Source organism: Giraffa tippelskirchi, chromosome 9 (genome assembly GCF_054371585.1).
Source record: "Giraffa tippelskirchi isolate mGirTip1 chromosome 9, T2T-mGirTip1v1.2.pri, whole genome shotgun sequence".
Taxonomy (NCBI): domain Eukaryota; kingdom Metazoa; phylum Chordata; class Mammalia; order Artiodactyla; family Giraffidae; genus Giraffa; species Giraffa tippelskirchi.
Window position 1 is genome coordinate 130279831 of NC_137283.1, and position 5103 is coordinate 130284933.

Consider the following 5103-nt stretch of genomic DNA (forward strand, 5'->3'; position numbering starts at 1 on the left):
TTGAGGCCACTTCACCCCACTGTGTACTCCAGCTGCCCCCACCATGGCCTTGGAGGAAGGAAGGTAAGGCAGCGGTCCCCAACTTTTTTGGCACCAGGGACCAATTTTGTGGAAGACAGATGGTGGGCAGGGGAAGGAGATGATTCAAGCATTACATTTATTGTGCACCTTATTTCTATTATTATTACATCTACCTCAGCTCCACCTCAGATCATCAGGCATTAGATCCTGGAGGTTGGGGATATAAGGGGATATCAGGTTCCCCTGATATAAGGGGAACAAGGTCAATTCCTTCAACCGCTGACCCTGTTCTCACTGCAAACTTCCACTGTGCTCCCCAGGACTGAGAACCTCCTTGGTCTGCCAAGCCTTAAAGAACTAGACATCCTGCCCACCTCCATCCTTTCATAACCAACCAAGTTACCCAAGGCCAAGGCTATGGTCAGGGAGAGGTGCATGTGGGCTGAGAAGTCTAAAGATCTAGGTATGAGTCCTGAATGTTGCACTCACCAGCTTAGTTAGTTATGTAATTTCCCCCAGCACCTCTTCCCCACCTGCAAAGTGGGCATTATTGATAGAGTACAATGTGTAGAGCATACCGTTTGGTGAGGGAAAAATGAGATGCAGCTCATGAAAATGCTCTGCAACATTTGCTAGAGATCTCAGTTATTCCCTTGACTGGGGCTCATTGCACCCTCTCTTCCTCAGAAACACTTTGGATCAGGGACTTATCCCTGTTTACCAGCCTTTCATCCAGGGCCGTGTTGGAGAACAGAGGGAACAAAAAGTGCTCACTGAACTGAGAAGGTATCTTGAGATGGAAAAGTGAGGCAAGCAACTTCATAAAATCAATCAATCAGTTTAATATAGGGTAACTTACAGGGTGGTATCTGGATTGGGGGAGGGGAGACAATGACCTGGAAGTATTTGCAGCTGCATTCTGCACCACCAAGGGGGTCACCGGGGCACTTTTCTAGTTAACCTGAGTTACTTGGTTAGGTATTCAGAAACAGGAAGCACATTCTTAAGTCAAGATTCATGAATCTAGTCTCATGGGTGCCAGAAATATGTCAGTGAAGGTTTTTATGATTTCAGGGGGGGACTAATAGAGGCTACCTGGTCCTAATGATTGTTAAATAATACCTGTTAACTAAAAAGCCCTTGATAACAGAGAAGTGATTTTTACTGTACAGTACAATCCTGGGCAGTCAGCAGGACAGGAGAAACTGTAAGGGCCCCAGATGGCATCAGTTATGCTAATTGCCACACACTCCATCCATGACATCTTTTTTTTTAATTTTTGGCCACAAAGTGGAACCTTAGTTCCCTCCCTAGAGATTGAACCCACACCCCCAGCATTGAAAGGTGGAATCTTAACCATTGTCCCATCCCTGACATCTTGAAGGCCTCTGCAATCTTATCTAGCATTCTTCAGCATAGACCCTAGAGCCAGAGATAAAGATTAAGTATAAGAAAACTGGTATAAGAAATTCTGTTAATAACACAATTTTCTTATATTTCTTATGGCAGTAACTTCAAAGTTATTTTTGAAATAGAACATTCTCCAAGAAGGTTTAGGTCCCCTATTTGCTGCCCGGTCGCACATGGTGGGGTCAGCCTGTTGGTCAGCCAGCATGGCCTTCACTCAGTTTTCATGTCCCAAGGCCTGGCTTTGACTGACCAAGTCAGCCTGGGCCCCCATCCCTGACTACCCTGGTCTGGCTCAGCTGATACTCCCTTCTAGAAATGACAAGGCAGGAGAGAAGGTCATCAGGTGGCAGGGTCTATTCATTTGTGGGCACATGCAAGTAGCAGACCAGCCAGGCGAGATGGGAGCAGACATCTCAGGCTTGGAGCAGCTCTGATTGAGCAGCTGTTGTCCGTTAGGTGAAACTTGAGACTTGGTGCCCATCTTCTGCGCTGGACAGCACTATTGCTCATCCAGTTAAGAAAGAGATGCTCCACCACTCCCCTCTCTGTTCCCCTCCTGCCTCCTTTCTCATTATTGGAGTGTTTCAGAATGTTTGACACTGGCTCCTCCATGGCCTAGCCTCACTTTCTTTTATGACTCACTCATCCTTCATCCGTCTAGCCTTAAATCCTCTTACCCCTCCATGCCCATCATGGAGTGAAGTGATTCCCCCAGCTTGATAACCTAAGCTTCAGTTCTTCTTCCAGGAAACCTGTTATGATTCCTTGAGACTAAGAAAGGAGTATCTCTATACCTCTCCTAGTATTCTTTGCATATTTCTAGTGAGCATTTATTGCAATTCACAGTTGTTTGTTTACTCATTTGTTATGCTCTAAATTAGGGTCTTCTGGATTTAAAAAAAAATTCTATTTTACTGAGAGATGGAAGTGTCCACCCAAAGTGGGCTCAGAGGTCATCAGAAATTTTGAATTAACACAGGGATGAGGTGGGTGAAAACAAAAACTGAGATGAACAGACTCTTCCTCATAGCTGTGTATCATTTGGGTGCTTGCAGATGCAGGAGGTAGGGAATATCCTGCCATTTGTGTGGGCCTTGGCTTCATGTGGGTAGGGGTACATCAGCGAGGCAAAATGCCAGAGCTCAGCTTGTGAACTGTGACTTAGAAATAAATTATATAGTCATTGCTTTCTTATTTTCTCCTCCCTTGCCTTCCATGCTGTAATGTAGCATTTACGAGCTCTACAATGAATCACAGCAATAAAGAAAATAAAGATCCTTTTCCTGTTGCCTCTAAGATTGCCTAGACATTTATTATTCAGTAAAAACAGCCATTAACATTCTCTGAAAATGTTCCCCTAGAACATACCTTCCAGGGCTTTCCAAATAGCTGAAAGAAGAGTTTCAAAACTTTTCCTTTAAAGAACAACTTGAGACTAGCACTTCTTGGAAGAAATGGCAGCCTCAATTTTTTCTTTTGGCTTAATTTCATTTCCAGAATAGTACATTTTCTTCTTCCTCCTCTTGAGCCTCACTTGCTAGTCCCAGGAAGAAAAGGAGTCATGGTAAAGCAGCTACGGTTAGTAGATGAAAAGAGGAAGGACAAAAATAATAAGATTGACAACAAAAATACATTCGGGAGGACAGAAAAAAACCAGAAACTCATTATGTAAAAACATTAGTAAAATAGCTAAAGTATGGAAAAGACTGATGAGAGAGAGATAATTAGCAGATGATAGGAATGAAGAAAATGCCCTTAACTACAGTTATAGATCCAACACCCAAAATAAGAAAATACTTTGAACAATTTTTTCCCAGGGAATTAGAAAAATTAGATAAAATAAACCATTTTCTAGATGAATACATTAGGAAAACTGACTCAAATGAGGGGGGAAAGCACAGAATCCCTGCTATAATCTAAAATGTTTATGTCACCACAAAGTCATATACTGAAACTCTAACCCCTCAAGGTGATGGTATTAGTAGGTGGGCCCTACTTAGTAGGGGGATGCTTAAGCCATGGGGATAGAGCCCTCGTGAATGAGATTAGCACCGTACACAAGAGAGATCCCTACCCCTTCCACCATGTAAGGACACAGAGAGAAGGTGCCAGCTGTGAACCAGGAAGTGGCCTGGCTGGCACCTTGATCTTGGGCTTTTCAGCCCCCAAGACTGTGGGAAATAAATTTATGTTGCTGATAAGCGACCCAGTCTGTGACATTTTATTATATCAACCTAAACAGACTAAGATAACTCCAAAGAGACTTAAAAGTATTAAAGACAAACAAGAATATATTGTGTTGGCTAAAAAGTTCACTCAGGTTTTTCCCATAAGATCTTAAGGAAAACCATGAACAAACTTTTTGGCCAACCCAATAAAAATCTGTCCGTAGGATCGGGGGAAAGTGACCAAACAGTTTCACAAAAGAGATCTACCAACAAAAGTGCCACCTAGGAACTCTACCATAAAATAGAAGAATTATCTACTCCAAAACACACATTCAGTTCAGTTGCTCAGTTGTGTCCGACTTTTTGTGACCCCATGAACCTCAGCACACCAGGCCTCCCTGTCCATCATCAACTGCCGGAGTCCACCCAAAACCATGTCCATTGAGTCAGTGATGCCATCCAACCATCTCATCCTCTGTCGTCCCCTTCTCCTCCTGCCCTCAATCTTTCCCAGCATCAGGGTCTTTTCAAATGAGTCAACTCTTCGCATGAGGTGGCCAAATATTGGAGTTTCAGCTTCAACATCAGTCCTTCCAATGAACACCCAGGACTGATCTCCTTTAGGATGGACTGGTTGGATCTCCTTGCAGTCCAAGGGACTCTCAAGAGTCTTCTGCAACACCACAGTTCAAAAGGATCAATTCTTCGGCACTCAGCTTTCTTCACCGTCCAACTCTCACATCCATACATGACTACTGGAAAAACCAGAGCCTTGACTAGACGGACCTTTGTCAGCAAAGTCATGTCTCGGCTTTTTAATATGCTGTCTATGTTGGCCATAACTTTCCTTCCAAGGAGTAAGCGTCTTTTAATTTCATGGCTGCAATCACCATCTGCAGTGATTCTGGAGCCCCCCAAAATAAAGTCACAACCAATATTACTCTGATATCAAAACCAGGTTAGAATGATTTAAACAAAGAAAATAACAACGCTAATTTCACAAACACTGACAAAAACCTTCTTAATAAAATGTTAGCAAAGACGATCCAATGATTAGAAAATGAAATAAAAATTATGACCCAACTGGGTAACTGGGTTTACCCCAAGAATATGAGTTAAGTCTAGAAAAACCTGTTTTTTTAATATCTATATTTTATCTATTATCATATTAACTGAATAAAAGAGAAAATAAGATCCCCTCAATAGATGGAGAAAAACTTCTTTAATTTGATGATTTTAAAAACATAGCATATTTGTTTGCAGATTTAGAAGGAAATTTCCTCAACCTAATACAAATTTTAATACAACAGAAAAATCATACTTAAAATAGAAAATAGAATAAGATAAACATTTGATAAAATTAACACCATTAAAAATTAAAAACACAGACTCTTGGCTATAAAGAACAAACTAGGGGCTTTCCTGGTGGCTCAGTGGTAAAGAATCCACCTACCTACCAATGCAGGAGACACTGGTTTGATCCATGATCTGGGAGGATCCCACA